This window comes from Stegostoma tigrinum, chromosome 12 (assembly GCF_030684315.1).
Source record: "Stegostoma tigrinum isolate sSteTig4 chromosome 12, sSteTig4.hap1, whole genome shotgun sequence".
Lineage (NCBI taxonomy): Eukaryota > Metazoa > Chordata > Chondrichthyes > Orectolobiformes > Stegostomatidae > Stegostoma > Stegostoma tigrinum.
Genome location: NC_081365.1, coordinates 44,830,178 through 44,854,039, shown reverse-complemented (window position 1 = coordinate 44,854,039; position 23,862 = coordinate 44,830,178). Strand labels below are relative to the sequence as shown.

At 40.7% G+C, this 23,862-nt stretch overlaps 1 long non-coding RNA gene across 3 annotated transcripts; it reads left to right on the top strand.

The window, feature by feature from the left end:
* Positions 1–781: 781 nt before the first annotated feature.
* LOC125456789 (uncharacterized) lies at positions 782–23,123 on the top strand. Of its 3 annotated transcripts, XR_009446528.1 has the most exons (7): positions 782–940; positions 1,049–1,187; positions 3,989–4,321; positions 10,560–10,682; positions 13,833–13,987; positions 14,978–15,180; positions 22,252–23,123. It is a non-coding gene; the product is annotated as an uncharacterized LOC125456789 (long non-coding RNA). The 3 variants fall into 3 exon arrangements; XR_007248512.2 differs by lacking the exon at positions 14,978–15,180; XR_007248513.2 differs by lacking the exons at positions 1,049–1,187; positions 14,978–15,180 and having other exon boundaries at positions 782–989.
* The last annotated feature ends 739 nt before the right edge of the window (positions 23,124–23,862 follow it).

Sequence of the window (23,862 nt, the reverse complement as noted above, 5' to 3'; positions counted from 1 at the left end):
CCCCCTCTCTGATGAAGGGTCTAGGCCCGAAACGTCAGCTTTTGTGCTCCTGAGATGCTGCTTGGCCTGCTGTGTTCATCCAGCCTCACATTTTATTAACAGGATACTCAGTTGGATGACCAGCCGTGGTCAGACTAATAGGCTGAGCAGTTCAAAAGGGCGAATGTCTAATCCTGCTCCTCTTTTTTTTTAACCTAGACACCATCCAGAAAGGCATAACTAGTTACCAAAAGGATGTGCAGGATGCACGTTTGAGACGGAAAGCAACTGTGCACCACAGAGATAATCAAACAGCACGCTGGGTGTGCTCAGTGGGGCACCTGAGCTGTGAATTCTTGCATATTCTATGGATGGTTTTCTCTGTCATAGGTCTCATACGCGACTGTTTTCACAGTTAAGGGGAAAAGACGTGGAGACCTTCAAATATTCAATTCCTCTATGCATTAACCGAAAGTGTTTCTGGGAGTATTTGAATGCGTTTGACAGAGAGAGGTGGAACGTTAACCCTGTTCTCTCTGCACAGTTGCTACCAGACTTGCTAACTTTTTTCCAATATTTCCTGTTTTCCTTTATTTCTGAGTTATTCAAATACCATGCAAATTACGTGGGAAGAATATAACAGAGTAGTGTTATAACGTGACTTTCCCTTAAAATGCCCTGGGATAGCCTGCCCAGCGATAGCGAGTGTTTGGGATTCTGCAAAGGGATAGGCCAGCAAGAAGCTGTTAGCGCAGGTAAGTACTGCTCGTCCTCATGTTTGTTTCAATGCAGCACAGCGGAGGTGGAGGCCATCTGGCTCGAAATTCTGTCAGTGTAATGCTGAGAATTGGCGCTCTTACAAGCACAAGGACATTCCTCTGCCTTGGAACGAAGATCCCCAGGCTGAAATAATTTGAACGCAGATATTTAGTTAAAGTCACCTTTACGCTTGGAGCAAGAGGTAGGGGAAAATCGTGGCTCTCTATCTGTTAATTGAGGTTTCGACAGTGGTAAGTGTTTACTTATTTAATGCCGATATTCATCCCCTGTTGATTTTTTGTTTTGGAAGCATTACCCCCCCGTAATTCCGAGCAGATGGACCTGACCCCACTCTCCTGCATAAACCAGTTGTACAGAAGGTTCCATTTGGGCTAAGTCATTAAAACCAAAAATCTGGACTGTCCCGGAAAAACAACAAAAACATTTTGGTATGTTATTGATAAAATTATTATTGATTGGGAAAAAACACATTTCGCCTTTATTGCTTAAGATGATACGACTATGTGACTGACAAAAGGACTAGCATTAATATTATTATGGATTGCCAAATATCACAGTCAAGACAAATTTCAAAGTTCACAATCTCACAGTGAGGAAGCGACTATCTTGTAAATTGAGCACAGACTTGACCTCTGGTACGTAGCTAGCTAAGTTCTTGACCTCCCTCTGCGGGAAAGCATAAAGTACTAATCTATGCTGAATGTAACAGTAAAGATTGACATTGCGTCGCTTCAGGATAGCTCTATATACTTTGGATAAAACAAGTGAGGGTTCCAACATTTTAGATTCATTACAAACAGGTCTCTGAGATAAAATGCTCATAATATGTGTCCGTATTGCTAAAAATCAGAGTGACTGTTACAACTGACAATTAATTACCTATATCCAATAAATCGAAAATATAAAGTTTTAAGTGCTGCGTTCTTTTGTCATTTGAACATTTGTAATGTGTTCCAGGAATGGAACTAAAAACTCAGCCAATTTACGTATTTATGAATTTCAAATATGTGTCACCAACGGACTTTTAAAACAATTGTTCAAAATTTACACGTGGGTTGTGGATGTCGCTGGCTGGTCAGTACTTGTTACCCGCCCATAGTTGCCCTTGAGAAGGTGATGATGAGCTACCTTCATGAATTGCTGCAGTCCACCTGCTGTAGTTGACTCCCAATGTCCATAGGGAGGGAATTCCAAGATTTTTTGACCCAGTGACAGTGGAGGAATGGCCATATATATCCAAGTCAGGATGGCTTGGAGGGGAACATGTAAGAGGATGTGTACCCATGCATCAGCTGCCCTTGTGTTTCTAGATGGAAATGATCATGGGTTTGGAAGGTCCTGACTGAGGATCTTCAGTGAATTTATGCAGTACATCTTGTAGATAGCTCGCACACTGCTGCCACTGAGCGTCAGTGGTGGGACGGAGTGGATGCTTGTGGAGGTGGTGACAGTCAAGCGGGCTGCTTTGTCCTGATTGTGTTAAGCTTCCTGAGTGTTGTTGGAGCTGCACTCATCCTAGGAAGTGGAGAATATTCCAATACATTCTTGACTTGTGTCTTGTAGATAGTGGACAAACTTTAGGAAGTCAGGAGATGAGATACTCACAGCAGTGGTCCTAGGCTCTGACTTGCTCTTGTAGCCAATGTATTTATCCTGTTGAATTTTTGATCAATGGTAATCCTAAGGCTGTTGATAGAGTGGGATTCAATAATGGGAGCACCACTGAATGTCAATGGGAAGTGATTAGATTGTCCCTTAACAGAGACAGTCGTTGCCTAGCATTTGTGTGACATCAATGTAATTTGCCACTAGTTAGTACAAGCCTGGTTATCATACAGACCCTGTTGCATTTGAACATGGAATGACTCAGTAACTGATGAGTTGTGAGTGGTGCTGAATGTCGTGCAATCACTGGCAAACATTCTGTCTTTGACCTTACAATGAAGCGATAACCATTGGTGAAGCAGTTGAAGATAGGGCAGCACAATGGCTCAGTGGTTAGCACTGCTGCCTAACAGTGTCAAGGACCCGAGTTCCATTCCAGCCTTGGGCGACTGCATGGAGTTAATACATTCTCCCTATGTCTGCTTGGGTGCTTTGGTTTCCCTGCAGTCCAAAGATGTGCATGTCAGATGGATCGGCCATGGAAAATGCAAAGTTACAGGGATAGTGTAGGGGTGTGAGTCTGGGTGGGATATCCTTCTGAGGGTTTGTGTGGACCAAATGGCCTGCTTCCATGCTATAGGGATTCCATGATGGCTGGGCCTGGGAGACTGCCCTGAGGAACTCCTGCAAAGATGCTCTGGGCTTGAGATGATTGAGCTCTAACAACTATCACATCTTCCTATGTTTAAAAAAAACAAAAAAACTGCAGATGCTGAAAATTTGAAACCAAAAACAGAAATTGCTTGAAAATCTACAAAGGTCTGGCAGTATATATGGAGAGAAATCAGAGTTAATGTTATGGTTCTAGTGACCAGTCTGCAGAGTTCTGAAAGAAACCCTAAAACAAACACAGAAATTGTTGAAGGAACTCAACCTTCTTCAGAGGTGATGGTCGTTAGGAAAAGGTGATACATGCTGAAGAAAGCAAATGGGGGGGATGGTGTGCGGTGGGGGAGGGGGGGGTAGAGAGAGAGAGAAAATGAAAACAAGTGAGTGGTTAGGCAGAGATCCCCAGAGAGAGGGAATAACTGTTCGGCAGACAAAGGGATGGATTATAGTATGCCAGGAAGAGAGAAAATATAACGGGTAAATGAAAATGGGTTTGCTATGCTGAAAACAACCCATATCAGCACAGGGCCTGGAGTGTGGGAGAAACAACACAGAGGAAGGTGTTCAGGTTTAGACTTACAGAATTCACTTTTTTTTGTTTAATTTATTTGACAGGTGGTACATAGTGAGCTCTGAGGCAGGGTCATTCGACCCAAAACATTAACTCTGTTTTTTCTCCACTTATGCTGCCAGACCTGTTACCTTTTCCAGCAATTTCTGCTTTTGTTTCTGATTTACGGCATCCATTGTTCCTTTGGGGTTTTTTTGTTGATAGACAGAGAAATGGGTTTTAAACCTCAATCTATCACACACAATATTGAGAGAAACCTCTCATACAGGAAATCAGGGGTAAAAGTATAATACTTTGGATGATGTGATGAAATAAAAACAAAGCATGCTGTAGTTTTGATGAAAGATCGTTAACCTGAAACTTTAACTCTTTCTGTCTCCACAGATTATGCTGGACCTGCAGAATATTTCTGGCATTTTCAATTCATATTTAAGGAATCAGAAATCAGGGAGGTTTGATCAACTGTAGTGTTTGCAGAGCTATTGTCAAAGTGACAAAGTGCTCTGAGGAAGTTGTAATCAGTTTCTCCTACTCTGAATATGACTTTTTACATCGGACTACAATATTTCAAATACAACTCTCAATCATGACTGCTTTAGTCATTGTTATCACTTGTAGATTGCATCTGTAAAAAAAAAAAATTCCTGTAAAGCACCCACTTATCCTATAGAAGGTCAGTTCCAATGAAGACAATACAGTCATCAGTATGTAGCTAAAGTAGGTATTTCATTCTATCTAACTATCCTCTGCTGTTGTTACTAAATGGTAGTTTGGATGGATGGTTGGATTTTGTGATTTTAAAATTAATTAAATTGTAATGACTAGGTAGATCACTAGTTTCAAAACTAGTAAATCCTTGTCATTTATTTGTGTTGGAACATCTCAAACTGGAAATTAACTTGTTTCTTTTTTAAAAAAACTCACTTGTCTGTATTTAACTGATGTCACATCTGAACTTTCTGTGACTCTCATGGCAATGGGATAGTTGGAATCTATTCAAACACAAAAGAAGATATGAGATTGAACAATACTGTTCAAGTTGAATCAGTTACAGAAAATATGAAATGAAGTATCCAAGTCACACAAATAACGTTCAAGTCTATGAAATCAGTAGAAATAGAATGAGTGATACGAACAAAAATACCATTCTTACAGGGTACAATAGTCTGGCTTAGGTAGCAAACCTGAAAGGGCAGCAAACCCTTAGGTACTTGAAATGAAAAGAGAAACTCACTGATATTGTACTTTACACAAAGCACCAAAACACTTCCCAGCATAGAGGTGCATTTTTTTAAAGACTTAAGGATGATGAATTTGGAAATATACTGAGGCAGTAGAAATATTTCAGCAGGAAGTAGAGTAGAGGATAGTGATATACTTTGTTCATACCTTTGTAGAAACTGCATTTGGGAAAGGAGATGTTCTGGCAGTTATGTATTCCTCCCCCTAAACCCCACTGATGTCCCGTAACAAGGCACACAGGTTTCCCTTTGACAATTATTCTTGTACTTTTCTTTTGAGAAGAGCGGTCAGAGTGGGATACCAACCTAATGGGAACACCAGAGGTGTGCAATACTCATTCATTAGCATTCTAAAGTCAGGATGAACAAAAATGCTCACATTTGCTAGAAGAGCAGTGGTTTTTAGGGTTTCATCTGCAGGTGATGTTGGCTCGTTGCATGTGTAGTGTTAGGCCCTACCACAGAGATTGCACTGTCATAGGAAGTATTAGTACTTTTGCTTCTTAGAATGACCTCATGTTGTATAAATATGTACAATTCAGACACCTCTCACTTCATTCAACTATTGATATTTATCTGCACGAGGGTCCTCTCAGCAGTCTTAATCAATCCTGTCATAATACTTGTCTATTCCTTTCTCCCTCATGTGTTTGTCTAATTTCCCGTAAAGTGCATCTACACTATTTTCTTCTTAAAGTGCATTGCTAGCTTTCCAATGCCCAAAGGTTTTGGGAGGGGTTGTGGCAGCAGTGGGTGGGGCTGCAGAGTGCTACTAACAATCCCAGCCTTCACTTGGAAGTCTTCCTGCACGTGCATGCATTCCTATCTTAAATATGGCCTTGAAATTACTCATTACATGCACAGCTCTTAACTGTACACAAATGTTTTTCCATGTACACCACTTGTAAAATTGCAATGTACTGTTCATGATTAGGGACTAAAAATATTTTATCAAATGTTGCATCTGTGGTTTGGTTGATGTTCACAGTCGCTGCCTGGAATTTTCTTGCAAAATAAAACTTGAGCAGTTTTGAGCTTTACATCCTTTGACAGTGCAGTGTCTGTGGTAGAGCCTAACATTACACATGCAGCAAGCCAGCTTCCCCTGCAGACAAAACCCTGAAAACCACTGCTCTTCGAGCTGATGTGAGCGTTTCTGATCATCATGATTTTAGAATGCTGGTGAGTGAGTGGTGATGTTCCCATCAGATTGGTGTCCCACTCTGATTGCTCTTCTCAAAAGAATAGTACAAGAATACTTATCAAAAGGCGCCTTGTGTGCCTTGCTGCAAGGCATCAGCAAGGGTTGGGGAGGAACAGGGAAGTGTCACAGCAAACCTTAAAAAAGCAGAAGTCAAACTAACAGACAAAAGAAAGCAAAAGTCTGTGCTTCCTACTACCTAGCAAGCAACATTTTGTATAGCAAATTGGAACTAATACTACTGTTGCAGAAAACAAAAACAGAAGGTGGAAAGCATGATTTCATGTTTATCTCATTTTGAAAGAATGAGGAAATCTGGCTGAGTACTTCATAAAGCTGCTGGAAATTTCATAGAAAATAGCTGGCCTGAGTAATCAGATTTTGCCTGACCATTTAGTCAGGATTCCCTTTTCACATGTAAATCATAGATCATAGAATCCCTACAGTGCGGAAACAGGCCCTTTGGCCCAACAAGTCCACACTGATCCTCAGAACATCCCTCCCAGCCCCACCCCCTAATCTACACATCCCTGAACACTATGGGCAATTTAGCATGACTAATCCATCAAGCCTGCACATCTTTGGACTGTGGGAGAAAACCAGAGCACCTGGAGGAAACCCGTGCGGACGCAGGGAGAATGTGCAAACTGCACGCAGACAGTGGCCTGAGGGTGGAATTGAGCCCAGGTCTCTGGTGCTGTGGGGCTGCAGTGCTAACCAGTGTGGCACCCCAACGATTACATTGGAATATCCTGGTTAATGTATTGAAATACGACTGACTTTCTTTAGTTCTCACATGGATAAAGACTATGACATCTTTTATTCTTTCCTGTTCTTTATTATTTTTGTCTCATTCTCTCAGTTATTATCTTCCAGCTTTGTTTTCTTTTCTGTTTATATGTGCCTCATAAATTTCTGTCTTTCTCTTATAATTGTCTACTGTGCAATGTCTAATTTCAGGACTCAGGCGTTTGAGAAGTATAAATTTTAGTTTATAAAGTGAATTTTAAATGAGAATAAATTTGAGAAACTAGTGATCAAACTTCGAGTAATTGCATTTCATAGGATAATGTGTTTAGCTAATAAAGTTATGGTTTGAAGTACGAAAATTTTTAATAGAGGCAGGGGGCCTACAACTGTTTAAGTAAGGGTTTTAGATCATTTATACACATCACAGGTCAAGAAGGATACATAACCTTTGTAAATCAGGAGTTCCTTCATGGATCAAAACAGACCATGTTGGAAAATCTCAATAGGTCTGCCAACATCTACAGAGAGAGAATTAGCAAGCCAATTATGCTGTTGCTTCTTCAGAATGAATTTCATGGTAGACCAGCAATTCTGGAAAAAGGTTGTAGAGATATAAATTAGAGTTGTGGATCACAGAATCAAATGGATTGTTTTGAAGATAAAACATAATTAATTTTGTTTTTCTGTTTGGACCATGCCAAGTGTGTCATCGTGCCAAGGAGGTGGGCTGCAACAATTATGGAGGTTCCCTATGATTTTTGTGTTTTCTCACAGGAGTAGTGGTTCAGTTCGGCTTTTGACAGTTACAGCTGAAGTCGATGGAGCAAAAGAGAAGAATGTAGACTAAGTGCGCCTTAAGCAGTGAAATTACTAACTTGATAGTTCATCACAAGAAATGGGGCAGCAACATTTCAGTTTGGAGACAGAGTTTGTTTGGAAAAAAAGGCTGGAAGGTTTGTCATGCTCAAAGGTACAAGAAGAAATCTGCACTAACTGCCTTAGTGAAAACAGGCAATTAGTTTGGAGAAAGTGGAGTGTAGTTTGTATCTATCCAAAGCCAAGAAAAAGTGTGTAAATAGATGTGCCCCTAATTTGTATTTGCAGTCAGTCCTAAATTTCAGCTATGAAGTCTACAGTCATGGAGATTTGAAGAAAATTTGGAGTATTGATTAACCAGAAGCTAATGGAAGGATCCCCATAAAATGCTAGAGCTCAGATTAACATGAACGGCATGAGATCTGATTCCTGCTCAGATTGTGGAAGGTTTGAGGCTGATTTGTTGTTAAAAATATCATGACACTGTGCTATGCTTCGGTGAACATTCACCAAAGACCTATCTTCAAGCAAAGAACTCAGAAGAAGAATGTCCTTCATGGGATCACTTTCATCTTTATCACATGGTTGGGGAGTCTTGCCATTCATATCAAGTATTGAAAATTCAATTAACATATAAACTTATGTTGTGTGCAGTCCCATAATTTTGGTACCATTTCAGAAAAAAATTTCCTGACATTTATTTTTACCTTTTTTTTAAGATCAATGCTTTGTAGAAAGATTTAAAGTCAATGGCTGGTGAGTTAGGTGTGGTTTTGTGAGCCATGTCAGTATTATGTTTTATCATAGGTATATTTTTTTAAAAAGCCCTAGACAGAAGCAAAGGTACACTTGAGGAGAAAATGTAGGGTGGGCTATGATTGAAGAAAGCAAGAGTTTGGAGTTAAAATATAGGTGTATATAGGCAGGATGAATTGTGGGTTATGAAAATGTGCTGAGTCTGTCTATTTGATAGGTTGATTCAAAATACAAATGATTTTGAGATGTTATGACACACCTCTCGGGCAGGTGGGTGGCTCTTCCCAGAGGCAGGGATCCTACCATCATACCACGGAGGTTCTCCTGATGGCATCATGTTCTGGGATCTCCATGACTTTTTTAATTATTTGGACTTTGGAACCATCTTCAGAGACCACTACGTAAATGAATTGCTCATTGAGTAGACTGTGACAACTGGGAAAAAGCTATTTATCAAGACAGGAATAATCTAGATATGGTGACAGGAGATCCATATAATTTGGTCCTTTTAATAATATTAAGATGCAGTCTTCTGTGGACAGTCAAGGAAAGAGGTCTGGTACTAAATTAATATAAATTAAGAGGTTTTTATAAATTAAGAGGTGCCCAGTGGAATGGAGCAACTGTGAAGCTGGAAAAAGTGGAGTGAACAAAGAATTTAAATGTTACGCAGGACAGAAACTCACTTGTGTGGATACTGAGGAAAGATATGGAGACTGGAAACACAAAGCATTTGGGGCTAAGACTTGACATGCTCTGTGATGTGCTTTAGACAGAAATTATCAAAGTGTATGTATACTGTGTAAGCTTTGATCTACTGAACAATATTACGCAACTAGTGTTTATGCAAATAACTTGCCTTTAATGTGTTCATAAATTATTTTTGCCTGCTCAACTGATTCACTTTTTATGCTTTTATAAATAATTTCAACAGCTATTTTATTGCAGCTACAATCAATCAAAACAACATTTAGAATTATTGTTGACAATAAATCAAATGCAAAATGTTAATTTAAAATTCCTCAGTCTGCTATTTTTAAGAAGGCATTTCTTATGATAAAAAGTACTTTCCAACTTCCAGTCAATTATCTTTATATTTATTTTTCAATCATAAAATAAAATATCAGCCTCATGTTTTTTCCTTCATCAGAATGTGCTGATGAATGTTGCACGGCTCAGTGTCTAACTCTACTGTCTCACAGTGTTAGGGACTCAGGTTCAATTCCACCCATGGGCAACTGTCTGTGTGGGGTTTGCACATTCTCCCCATGTCTGCATGGGTTTCTGCTGGGTGCTGTGGTTTCCTCCCACAGTCCAAAGATGTGCAGATTAGGTGGGTTGTCCATGCTAAATTGCCCTTAGTGTTCAGAAATGTGTAGATTAGGTGTGTTAGCCATGGGGAAAGTGCAGGGTTATGGGAAAGGCGATGTAGATGGTTCTGGGTGGGATGCTGTTTGAAGGACTGGTCGGGCCAAAGGGCCTGGTTCCACACATTAGGGATTTGAATGGTTTAATATATTGTTCATAATATGGGTTGTGGAGGAAGAACCCTTGAAAATTGGAGAAGTGGCTGAATATAATATGTCAAAGCTAATGGATTGGGATTATCAGGACAAGGAGAACCCTTTTGGAAGGGACAGGAAAGGGTGAGAGTGGAATTACAGGAAACCAAATGGATGTGGGGAACTGGGAGAATGGAATAAGAGCCATTTACAGGAAGTAGGTTTGAGAATGGAGAAGGGCTTTGCTATGGGGAATTCAATATGCAAATCAGCAACAAGCCACTGATTTTTGTGAGTTTTAATGAAAATTTTAGGGCTGAGGTTGAGAGAGTGCAGATCTGCAAGTTCAGAGAATGAGGTTACAGTAAGTGAGCTGACCAGAGAAATGAATAGCCGCTGCATTCTGGTTTTGCTCATTTCCTGCTGAATAGCAGCAGGGTTGTGGTAGACCACCTGAAGTACATTTTGGCCATAATGTTTAAACAAGGACATGTGTAAGTGGTAGCATTTGCATTTAACATGTTTCTGGCAGTTGTTTTGTTAGTATTTAGGGTGTAATAAGTTGACCTTATTTGCTTGGTTCAGTGACATTTGTTTGAAATGCAAGTTTATTAACTTTCAAAACCTTGTGATGACCTTATCAGAAACAGATGTTAACATCCTTCCATTTATAACTTGTCTTATTTTAGTTCTTCTCAATCCTGGCACCATGCTCTGTAAAGATAGAGCCATGGATTCTGTTAAGTGAAGAATTCTGGACACACAAAATGTCATGAAAGAGAAAGAGAAGCAATAAGAATTGCTGGCACAGGGTGAGTGATCAGTCAGTGCTTGAAATCTCAGCCATGCTTTCCTACTTGATGATTTGTCCAACAATTGACAATTAAGTAACTTCTAGTATTGAAAAGTGTGAAGTAACTTGAACAAAATTACACTATTAAAATATCTTTTATGGTGGCTACTTTTTATGGACAGCTTTGTACCTGTGCTTTGATATTATCTATAAAACTGCAACATATTATGCCATTAATGTCATTTTCTTTGGCTTGTGTATCAATGAAATGCAAGTTGCTGTAAGCTAAAGGAACACTGACATGGAATATCTCAACAATGCTTGCATTGAAATGCAAAATCATTCTGCTTCTTTCATGCTTTTATTGCAGAATATAGTTTTAATATGTGTTTGTGCTATGCAAACCCTGTACTAAACCAACAAGAATGGGAAAAGATTTGGGGTATCTGTGAGTGACATATCATGTATCTTCGAAAAGTCAAATATATTTTCTCTGTGGGAGATCATATACCCATTCTTGTTTGTTTAAGGGTTGCATATTAATCGTCACAGTTAATGTACTAGAAGAAAAAAATTCACAAAAAGTCGTTTAAATTTTTTTTCAGTCTACTTTAATTGTTTCAAATGAGCAGCATTTTACACTCTCATGAAAATGATAGAATGTATGGGTTTATAGAGTATTGCTTTTCAGTGAATTGTCAACATCAAGACTTGCACTTTTCAGATTAGCTATGAAGACTTGCTGTATATTTGCTTTACTCTTCAGAGAAACATCCCCTAACTACATCACTGTCACTTCATATAAGAATCATAGAATCCCTGAAAGTGAAGAGGCAGGCTTTTCAGAGTCCACACAGACCCTTTGAAGAGCTACTCACCCAGACCTGTCCCTGTATTCCCCATGGCTAATCTACCTAGCCTGCTCATCACTGGATACTACAGGCAATTTGGTATGGCCAATCCACCTAACTGCACACCTTTGGGCTGTGGTTGGAAACCGATGCATGCAGAGGAAACCCATGCAGACACCAAGAGAATGTGCAAACTTAAGGCTGGAATTGATCCCAGGTTCCTGGCACTGTGAAGCAACAGAGCTAACTACTGAGAAAAATACACTTCAACCACTACTCTCTGGCTTGTATGACCAAGCTAGTATTGTAACCATCTTACAAGTTCACAGTGAATCACATGTGACATCATCTTAAGTATCAGCCTACCATGTGGTATCTTGTCAAAGGTCTTGCTAAAGTCCACATCAACAACATCCACTGTGCTGTCTTCATCAATCATCTTTGTGACGTATTCAAAAAACTCAATTAAGATTGAGTTTGGGGTGGCATGGTGGCTCAGTGCTGCCCCACAGTGCCAGGGTCCTGGGGTTGATTCCATCCATAGGCAACTGTCTGTGTGGAGTTTGCACATTGTCCCTGTGTCTGTGTGGGCTTCCTCCAGGTGCACCAGTTTTCTCCCAAAGTCCAAAGATGTGCAGATGGATTGGCCGTACTAAATTGCCCATAGTGTTCAGGGATAAGTGGATTAGGTGTGTTATTAGGGGGATGGGTCTCGGTGGGATGCTATGAGGGTCAATGTAGACTTGTTGGGCTGAAGGGCCTGTTTCCACACAGTGGGGGTTCTTATAAAGATTGTGAGACATGACCTCTGTTGCATAAAGCCATACTGCCTATCACTAATAAGTCTATATTTTCCCAAAGGTGAGTAAAATCTGTCCCAAAGAATTTCCTCCAATAATTGGTGTAAGGCTCACAGACCTGCATCAATTTGGAGAAAATCCGATTCTATACAGTGAGCTTAAATTAATCAGAAACTTGCCTGAGACTATTCCAATTCATCTCTGTGAAAACGTTTAAAACATTTTTAAAAAAGTCATGTTGCTGCTGTACAGGACACTAGTTTGGCCACTATTGGAATACTGCATTCAATTCTGGTCTCCCTGCCATTTGTAAGATATTGTTAAGCTTGAAAGTTTACAGAAAAGATTTACAAGGATATTGCTGGGGCTGGATGGTTTGAGCTCTAGAGAGAGGCTGAATAGGCTGGAGTTATGTTCCCTGGAGCATTGGAGGTTGATGGGTGACCTTATAGAGATTTATAAAATCATAAGGGACATGGATAAGGTGAATTGCTGAGGTCTTTTCCCAGGAAAGGGAAGTCAAAAACTAAACAGCATTGGTGAGAGGGGAATGATTTAAAAGGGATTGGAGAATCTGAGATAACAAGGTGTAGAGCTGGATGAACACAGCAGGCCAAGCAACATCATAGGAGCAGGAAGGCTGATGTTTCAGGCCTAGACCACTATGATGCTGCTTGGCCTGCTGTGTTCATCCAGCTCTACACCTGATTTAAAAGGGACCTGAAGGACAACTTTTTCACAGAATGTGGTACATGTATGGAATGAGCTGCCAGAGGAAGAGGTGGAGGTTGGTACAATTACATTTAAAAGGCATTTGGATGGGTACATGAATAGGAAGGATTAAGAGGGATATGGGTTAAACACTGGCAAATGGGACTATATTAATTTAGTCTATGCGGATGAGTTAGACCAAAGGGTCTATTACCATGCTGTACCACTCTGTGAATCAATGACACTAAGTCTGGCTCTACAAAGTCCTATGTCTTGTGTTGTCCTAGATTTAAGGGAAAGGCCCATATTGCAGTACACTGTCTAGCTTAGTTCCCCAGAATTGCTTTGGTTATTGCAGAACCTGTGCTGGCTGCACATGGTCAATGAAGAAAGTAGGATAGTGGTAATCTTTAAAGACAAAAGTGGAAGAGGGAGGATCTCTCATTTCCTGCAATATTCTTTACACTTGAGAAGTACTTTAATTATTTGTAAAATACTTTGGGATATTCTGGGTGGAGTAAAGTGTTATATAAATGCAAGTCTTTCTTTTATCAAAGTAACCACCAAAGATTTTTTTAAGAATATTCATTTGCAGGATGTGAGTGTTGCGGTGCTCTGCCATGATCATTATTTAAAGTAAAAAAAGTCCTGCTGCTGCTTAACACTGAGTTTTAATGCAATCTCTTAAAGGATGGAGCAGTTGGATACGATCTGTACAAATTTACTTCTTGACCATTTGGATTTGAGTCTCCCGCTTAGTTATCTGAAGTTCCTGGTCTTACACATACATTTTGTGTTTTTTTTCAGAAAATGAACTGGCAGCTTTCATTTCTCCTTTCACTGATTCCATCCCAGAAGGCAATAAAGCATTTTCTCGATAATCCTTCCCATTCCTCAGACTTGCATGGATGCCAATAATGTTGTGGAATTAATCAATTTAACAAATATTCTTATTTGTGGAGGTAATTTCTCCTAGTTTTAAAATATTTCCTTTCTATCCCTTTTTTATTCCTTACTTAGTAACTTTGCTCCTCACCTAAAGCTGTCACTCATTGTTGAGTACACAATATGCTATATACTATCCAGGGCATCAGCAGGACTCCTGTGCCTCCAAGCCACTCTTCACATGCATGCATGAAGTTTCAGCCTAAATGATGAGTGTTAGCCTTCTGTTTGACCCTCAGATCATCAAACCCAAGCCCATCCAATTCTCAGCTCGTGTCACAAAAAGGCAATTCTCAGTAGTGCTTCATGGTTAGCTTACAACAGCTCTTCCCCTTCCCCCAGCCCAGGGATGCGGCAACATTTATAACACTCTGACTACAGAAGATCAAGTAACTCAGAATAAACAAGTTTTGATTCAGAATATTAAGCAATATACACATAACTAGAAATCTGAAATGAAGGCTGAAACTCCTCAAAGTCTAGCGGGTCATGCGCAGTAGCAAAGAAAATTGTGCAAAAGTTTTGTGTTGATTACCTTTTGTCAGAACTGGAAGGAGTTGCAATGTAGCCAGTTTAAGTGCAGAGGTAGGGAAGGGAGAAGAACAAAGGTGAATGTGTTTAATAGAAGCCAGGAAGGATCAATTGTCAAAGGGAGGATAGTGCAAGACAAAAGGAGATCTTAAAGTGGCAAGCAAAAAATCAAAAGATGGATTGACAAAATATATGAATCATAAATAAATAAAATTGGGAAACGGTGTGACAAGTCTTGATATGTCTGTTCTGTTTTAATGATCAGAAACATGATCCGTACAGTTCTTACAAAAGGCTAGGTACTACTGCTAAAACAACATTCTACCAATTGTCAGCTTAATATTATACTGAAATTCTGATTTAAATTCAATCCTCATGTTTTGCCCTTGATTGCAGATATATCCATGATATTCTGCATTTCCCCAGTGCACTCACTAATTATAGTTAATGCCATCTTCTGTGTCTATTCTTTACAGCAGTAGCTGTATTTGAGTTGTCTTGGTCCTTGTGATGGTCCATCCCTTCATCCTTGCTTCATCTGATCCTTGAACAAAAAATACTTTTGCCTTGTTCAGGTGTTAATGACCACAAGCTTGAACAGTTCTTAGGTATCAACACTTTGACTTGCTTCTTCACTTCACTCTTCTGAGATGAGCAGAAATTTCTTCACTCGAGAATGGTAAGCCTGTGGAATTCTCTGACACAGAAAGCGGCTGAGGTCAAAACATTGAATGTTTTCAAGAAATAGTTAACTACAGTTCATATGGTTAAATTGATCAAAGAGTATGGGGAGAAAGCAGGAACATGATACTGAGTTGGATGAACAGCTATGATCATATTGAATGGTGGAGCAGGCAGGAAGGGCTGAATGGTCTACTCCTGCACATACTTTCTATGTTTGCTAACCCTGTTCCGTTTTTCAAAGCTATCTTTTATAATCATTATATATTAGTATTTCTTATGGACCCTCAAAATATAATAAGAAAGAAAATTGGGGTCTAGGCTATTTTCTTATTTTTATAGGAAAGTGTAAGGCACTGTGTTCCAAATATAATTCAATTGGTCAAACTACCAGGCTCGATGCAAAATATAGTTTCTTTTTAATTTATAGTTAAAATACAAACAAAAGGAAAAAAAAATGAATAAATTAACTCTGAAGGAAAAATTAACAGAATAATAGATTATTTAACTGCTAAACAGAAACAGTTCCAACATAGTAATATCCCATAAACACACGCTTGGCAAAGGCAAATTCAGTAAAGTAGATTTTCTCACATGCAATTCTCCAGTTCAGAAGAAAAGAACATTGAGAGAAAACTCAGAGAGAGAGAGAGTTCAAGTGTTTTGCTGGAGCAGGGAGAGATGTATAGCACATTCCAAACCCCAAGAATTTAAGAGTTGAAAATTAAGCTAAAATCCTGGTTCTGTGGGAGTTTTACCCCACCCATTCATTCTGCTTCTATTGTTCCAACTTTGAAAGAAAAAGGCCTCATAAGCTGTTTCCATTATTGGCTGGGAACACACTGCTTGGCGCCTCTATCTCAACCTCTCTTCATTAAAAAAACAACAGGGCTAAACACGCCTCTTAAAGCAACAGTATCGTCACATTTTTATATAAGCCTTGTATATATGCTTTCACCATCTTCACTGTCCCTGCCAAAGTTCTGCCTAATCACTACAAGTACATGACATGATTTTAAGCTCTTCCTTTGTTCCTACACCACAGTGCCCACTTCCTTGATTCCGCTGTTGAACAGAAAACCCTTCCTTCGAGTTTAAGAATTTTTATTCCACTCAGATCCTTCCTCTGGCCTCTTAGTTTGTCTTATTCATTTCATCCAAAGCTACTGGCTTGATGTCAGCTCCAATCTCCTTTTAAATTGTCTTTATCCTGATATATTAAACCTACATGTGCAAGTTACCTGACTTGCCACTTGTGTGATCTGTTTGAGTCTACACCTAATCTTGTGAATGATTATGCAAGTGAGCCTGGGCTTGAAAATTAAGTATTATTCGCACTGGGTCTTCAGATGAAAATGCACAAATTCTATCGCATTTTTAATCATTTAGGGCTCTGCAGAAATATCAGCTTGTAACATTAGTTTCATATCATGTGGCGGGAACACAGCCTTTGCAAGGATAACTTTGACGTAGAATGCTCACCTCAGATACAGTACTAATGTGCTGCAATAAAAAGTTTCAGATCGGCAAGTGTCACATAATAAAGCTCCAAGGGCAAGAATTTCTGCTGAGTTCTTGCAATCTTCTGCCACAATTCGATAAAGATTGACCAAAGCAGTGGAAAAAAAGAGACATAAGAAATTCTTTGTGCCATTTCTGGAATATTCTAAGAATGTTTTATCAAAGTTATCACAGAGATTAGTGACAACCTACATGGAAATTCTACTCCTACATCTTAGTAGTTAAACTGAGCCCCAACTACATCAGTGTGTTAAATATATCTGTCTCCTATTGGATGAGGCTTGTCTTGTAGAAGCACGTCTTCAGCGAATATTTTTGTATATGATATCTGATAAATATTGTGGGAAAAGAATTGCTTGACATTCTAGATGATGTTTTTCTCTATTAATTGTGAACAGGTAGAATTGCAGGAAAGAAATGACAAGAATGGACAGGAAGGCGGATATCAAATGCCCCCTCTCGGTGTTATTACAATTTTTGTTCAACTCCAGCAGGAACCCTGCACTTGCCGATCCAAAAGACTTTTCATTGTCCTATTGCATGTAAAATATGGCCAACAAGCCAATTCGCTGCTTTTGCATTCTGTATCGCTACCTCTAGATCTCAGTCGATGAGGGATGCTGATATTTATTGGGGGATCAGTCACAATCCAGTTATTAGATAAATTGGATAGAAAGGGTGTGATATTTGCCATCTTTCATTCACTGTCCAGGCCCATTGGAAGAGTCCAGAGATTTTAAAAGAAACCTTTATAGCTCTTCTACAATTCTTTGTGAAGGTTGAACCCTCTTTCTAAAGCTGCAGCATAACTACATTTGGCAGACTCTCTTAATCTGATAGCAATACTGCTAGGAGTCTGGGCTACAAAATTAATGACCACAACCCAGGAAACATGAGATGGGGGTCATGATAAGGTTAGGCGGTGAATGAAAACTCCATCCTTACACAGGACCAACAGACAACTGTTCTGGAGAAATATTCAGCCAATTAAAAACAAACTGAGCCATAGACATCAAAGATATCTTGAAGACCAAGGAGACAGATTGTGTAAAGATTTTAATTGTGGGACTTCTTTTGTACGACAATTTCCAAAAATCTTAAAGATAGTGAAGAAGTATGTGCTGGTTCACCTGTATAACTACAGTGAAATCGCTTGTTTATTTACAAAACAGGATTTGTAGTAACTCTGATAACAATTCCATCTTTCTTTTCATTCCAGATATAATTTGTCTGGATACAACAACTGTTTGTGAGACCCTTGGCAGTATTGCTATCATATTAAGAGAGTCTGCTTAATGTAATTGTGCTGCGGCTTTAGAAAGATGGTTCATACTTCACAAAATAAAGCGTAGAAGGACTATAAAGGTTTCTTTAAAAATCTCTGGACTTTTCTATTAAGCAGGTTCATAGTTCCTCAAAAGTGAAGTCTCAGGTAGATAGGATAGTGAAGAGGTATTTGGTACAGTTGTCTTTATTGGTCAGTATATTGAGTATAGGAGTTGGGAGGCCATATTGCAGCTGTATGGGACATTGGTTCGGCCTGTATGTATACTGTGTACAATTCTGGTCTCCCTGCTGTAGGAAGGATGTTGTGAAACTTGAAAAAGTTCAGAAAAGATTAACAAAGATGTTGCCAACTTTGGAGGGTCTGAACTATAATAAGAGGCTGAACAAGCTAGGGCTAATTTCCCAGGAGTGTTGAAGGCTGAGGGGTGACCTTGTAGATGTTTATATGAATAGGAAGGGTTTGGAGGGTTATGAGCCAAATGCTGGCAAATGGGAGAAAGGTTATCTGCAATGTCTGGTTGGCATAGGCGAGTTGCACTGAAGGGTCTGTTTCGGTGTTATATATCTCTATGAATCTATGACTAAATGATGACAGTGTGTAATCCATTGATTGAGGGTTTGTAATTTTTGAGCCTTTTCTGTACTTTTCTTGCTTGAATTGAACAATTCGGAATCTTTGGACAGGATTGAAACATTCTAAAACCAAAAAGAGTCCATCAGTTATCTCATGTGAAAACCAGGTGGACCTGCAAAGTGAAAGAAGCTATCAGAAAGCAATGAGATTTCCAGATTTCCTGTAATCAGTTCATGGCTTTCAATGTAATTCACCATTTCTACAATGCATCTGAATTAGAAGCAGGAGTAGGCCATCCAGCCCCTCAAGCCTACTCCACCATTCAATAAGATTATGGCTCGTCTGAATATTGTACTTTCCCACCTACCCATGATAATCTTTCACCCTATTATCAACAATCTGTCTACATCTGCCTCTATCATATACAAAGAGTATGCTTTAATTGCCTTTTGGTGGAAAAGAGTTTCAAAGGCTCTCAAACCACAGAAAAGTATCCTCCTCATCTCCTAAATGGGTGAATCGTCACTTTGAAATAGTAACCCATCTCTAGGTCCCCACAAAAAAAGGAAACATTTTCTCCACACCTGCCCTGTCAAATCCCCTCAGGATCTTATATGTTTCAATTATTAACAAGCCCAGTTTTTCCAACCTTTTTCAGAAGAAAACTCCATGTATAAAGATAAAGCACTTTTAAAAATGTTTCAAATTCAGATATTTTGACACCAACTATTCCTGATGAATGATGCAATTAAATGTCCAGATTGTGATAAACAGTATAAACTATGTTATCAATTTTGAAGTGTTGATTGTTCTATAAAGTGAGGCACATGATTGTGAATTTGACTTGTGAAGACTTCTTAAACAAATAGTTGAAATATCATACTTAAGCAGTGATCTAAATGCATCAGTTCCAAGAAGACGTCACCACAATCACGGGAGTGCTAATGGAGTGAGATATTTGTACATTTGGATTCATGGCAGGCAGCATAAACATATTAAGCCTTAATAAAGTTGGGTTCAGAAACAAGTATTTAGTTTCTCTCCAGGCTGATTTTATTCAATTGAGAAAGTCCGGTCCCTTCTGGATTTAGTAGCACCACTTTCTGATGAAGGCTCTTGTAAGAAAATGTAAAACTCTGCATTTCTGAAGGAGTGCTATGTTATCAGAAATGAAAACTTACCGATGGATTAAACCCAAACCCTGTTTCCCTGCTCAGGTGGCAATATTGACTTCGAGTTAGTAAAATGTGAGGCTGTATGAACACAGCAGGCCAAGCAGCATCTCAGGAGCACAAAAGCTGACGTTTCGGGCCTGGACCCTTCATCAGAGAGGGGGATGGGGAGAGGGAACTGGAATAAATAGGGAGAGAGGGGGAGGCGGACCGAAGATGGAGAGTAAAGAAGATAGGTGGAGAGAGTATAGGTGGGGAGGTAGGGAGGGGATAGGTCAGTCCAGGGAAGACGGACAGGTCAAGGAGGTGGGATGAGGTTAGTAGGTAGATGGGGGTGCGGCTTGGGGTGGGAGGAAGGGATGGGTGAGAGGAAGAACTGGTTAGGGAGGCAGAGACAGGTTGGACTGGTTTGGGATGCAGTGGGTGGGGGGGAAGAGCTGGGCTGGTTGTGTGGTGCAGTGGGGGGAGGGGACAAACTGGGCTGGTTTAGGGATGCAGTAGGGGAAGGGGAGATTTTGAAACTGGTGAAGTCCACATTGATACCATTAGGCTGCAGGGTTCCCAGGCGGAATATGAATTGCTGTTCCTGCAACCTTCGGGTGGCATCATTGTGGCAGTGCAGGAGGCCCATGATGGACATGTCATCTAGAGAATGGCAGGGGGAGTGGAAATGATTTGCGACTGGGAGGTGCAGTTGTTTGTTGCGAACTGAGCGGAGGTGTTCTGCAAAGCGGTCTCCAAGCCTCCGCTTGGTTTCCCCAATGTAGAGGAAGCCACGCCGGGTACAGTGGATGCAGTATACCACACTGGCAGATGTGCAGGTGAACCTCTGCTTAATGTGGACGGTCATCTTGGGGCCTGGGATAGGGGTGAGGGAGGAGGTGTGGGGGAAAGTGTAGCATTTCCTGTGGTTGCAGGGGAAGGTGCCGGGTGTGGTGGGGTTGGAGGGCAGTGTGGAGCGAACAAGGGAGTCACGGAGAGAGTGGTCTCTCTGGAAAGCAGACAGGGTTGGGGATGGAAAAATGTCTTGGGTGGTGGGGTCGGATTGTAAATAGCGAAAGTGTCGGAGGATGATGCGTTGTATCCGGAGGTTGGTAGGGTGGTGTGTGAGAACGAGGGGGATCCTCTTAGGGCAGTTGTGGCGGGGGCGGGGTGTGAGGGATGTGTTGCGGGAAATACGGGAGACGCAGTCAAGGGCGTTCTCGATCACTGTGGGGGGAAAGTTGCGGTCCTTAAACAACTTGGACATCTGGGATGTGCGGGAGTGGAATGTCTTATCGTGGGAGCAGATGTGGCGGAGGCGGAGGAATTGGGAATAGGGGATGGAATTTTTGCAGGAGGGTGCGTGGGAGGAGGTGTATTCTAGGTAGCTGTGGGAGTCGGTGGGCTTGAAATGGACATCAGTTACAAGCTGGTTGCCTGAGATGGAGACTGAGAGGTCCAGGAAGGTGAGGGATGTGCTGGAGATGGCCCAGGTGAACTGAAGGTTGGGGTGGAAGGTGTTGGTGAAGTGGATGAACTGTTCGTGCTCCTCTGGGGAGCAAGAGGCGCCGCCGATACAGTCATCAATGTACCGGAGGAAGAGATGGGGTTTGGGGCCTGTGTAGGTGCGGAAGAGGGACTGTTCCAAGTAACCTACAAAGAGGCAGGCATAGCTGGGGCCCATGCGGGTGCCCATGGCCACCCCCTTCGAGTACCCAGACCCCATGTTCTGCAATTTTCTCCCTTGCTAGCTTCCCTTTAAATACCCTCCTTAAGGCATGCTTTTTGAATAAGCTTTTAGTCACCTCCTCCTAATATCTCATCTTTGGGCTAATTAAAAAAGCTTCCATTCGTAGCGCCTTTAACAACCATTGGCTGGAACAACGCGATTTACAATCTCTGGAATACTTCATAATGTAGGAATCACAGCAGCCGATTGTGCAAACTTCTACAAACAATAGTGTGGAAATAAATGTTATTTTCCTCGTAAGAAATTAAAATTGCTTCGACGAAATTTTGAAGCTGGACTGTCAACCAGAACCTGTTCACTGGATTAGGGTTGGTGGTGGGTGTTTGCTTCGAACACCGAAGCGTGCTGAGTCATTGTAAAACAGCAGCACCAAACGGCGCTTGTAAGAAGCAAGGCCAGAACAACGTGTAGACAAAAGGAGAAGCCCGTGTAAAAACGGTACCTCCAGTGTTAGACTAAACACAATGTAGCCCTGCAACCAGAAACAATCCTTATCAGGACGCTTGCCAGTTAGACACTTTTGTGATTTAATCTATGCAGCTAACCCACTGTTAATGTGGTCTTCAGATGGTAGAATTTACTGAAAGGAAGTAAATAAAAACAAAAAGCTGAATTTGTTGTAAATCTGAAATAAAAATTGAGAAAACTTGAAGAACTTGGCAGTTTTGGCAGGGTCTGTTGAGAGAGAAACACAGTTAACATTTTAAGTCCAAAGACTCCTTCAAAGTGAAAGATTTTTAGAGTCGAAATTAACTTTGTTAATTCTATTTCTCTCCCCAACAGTCTCTAAGTACAGATGGACAGTGTCCATGCAGGTTTAACTCCCAACTGAACGTGACCGGTGAGGTTAAAGGGTCTAGGCCCGAAACGTCAGCTTTTGTGCTCCTGAGATGCTGCTTGGCCTGCTGTGTTCATCCAGCCTCACATTTTATTATCTTGGAAGCTTTTGTGCTCCTGAGATGCTGCTTGGCCTGCTGTGTTCATCCAGCTCCACATTTTATGAACGTGACCGGTGATTGGTTACCGTGATGTGAGGTGAAGGTTGTTAATCACAGCCCTCCACCCCAACGAGCCGTTTGCCAGTAACATGCTGCCCGTTGAGAGAAGGAACTGCTCAGCTGACCTTGTGACTGCAGACGAGGGAGGAACCTAACGATCATGGAAGGAGCACCACAGACAAGGGCAACAATTGTCGGGAGGAAAATGCAGTCAAGAAAGAAGCTGATTTGTCTTGTGAACAATATCTGTTCTGTGCTCAGATCTAAATCATTACAGCGGGTCTGACATGCTCGGAAGAATTTTGAGGAACCCAAAGGAAAGTGGACGAACGAATGTATAATAAAAACCGAGTCATCATCGCAAAGAATATTGAAGGGGGAGGTTGCCGCTTACGTGATGGACTATTAACTGACAGCACATTTGGGCATTGGAAGCGTCTTTACTACTATGCGTGGAATAAAGGGGGTTGAAGTGTGTGTGTCTCTGTGCGTGTAAACTGAAGAAAGTCATTGTATTACCGAGTCCCAATCAGGTTATTGTGCTGCCAGCTGTACTAAACATAAACAAGAACATTGTTATGGCCAGATAGACATATGACTGCGTGCGTACACTTCTGTTCAACCTGCTTTGAGCCTTCATTGATTTCCAGTGGTAGGACGGATTTTGCATTGTATTTCTGATTTAATTAAACAAAATATTTAATTTAGCTGTTTGACTGCGCTATTTTTTTCCCACGTTCAAACTCTGACTCGTCTGAGGTCAGGTCATATATGATGGCCATTGGGGGATAAAAGTTGGCCAGTAGAAAGGGAGTAACTCCCCCGCTCCTTAAAATAACACAATGGGATATTTTCACACACACGAAAGTAGGCAGCTGGGAAACTCATCTCAACCACCTCCTCTAAAAGACAACCCCTCAACAATACATCACTCCCACAGTACTCCACAACAAAGACCCAGTCTTAATTGTGGAACCTGGGACCTTGTGACCCATTGAACCAGGTTGGCTATTTTTGTATTCCATTTCTATGGATCGTGTTGGGTATTTTCTCTCAGAAATATGATGTAAAAGAATTTGTTGTGAACATGAAATATCCTGGGGCACTATTTCAAAAGCAGAACTCCTGGCTTCCCGGTTAATGTGAATTCTGTGATGAAGATTACTAAACTGATTATTTGCCCCAGGATTTTATGGGACAAATTGAATCAAAACAAAATCAAAATACCTCAAATTTGGTGAGTGGTGAGGAACAGGAGGGTGTGACTACAAGAGAGACAGGTAGAGGGATGCTGGAGGTTCCACTGAAGGAGCCTCAACCCTTGAGCCTAATAGGTTTGTGATTCTTGCTTCATGTGTGCATGAGAGTTTGGGCTGTAGGGAGAGTGAGCAAATTG